Genomic DNA, 250 nt, shown 5'->3' on the forward strand with positions numbered 1-250 from the left:
AAGGAATTGAAAGACATAAACAAGATATTAATGAAAACAAACTTAATCCTTACAAAAATACAAAGAGAGAAAGCAAGAACATGATCTTGATTTGGAAACCCAAGATGCCTAAATAAATGACAAAAGTCTCCTGATTAGTACTTAAAAGTGCATTTTTATCATGGTTTTATATCATCATTTTGCACTTGAAGTATCAATAACTCCTTAACCAAAGCATATTTTATAATAATATATCTAATAATACAAGATA

The sequence above is a fragment of the Populus euphratica genome, unplaced genomic scaffold, assembly GCF_000495115.2.
Source record: "Populus euphratica unplaced genomic scaffold, PopEup_1.0 scaffold80.1, whole genome shotgun sequence".
Lineage (NCBI taxonomy): Eukaryota > Viridiplantae > Streptophyta > Magnoliopsida > Malpighiales > Salicaceae > Populus > Populus euphratica.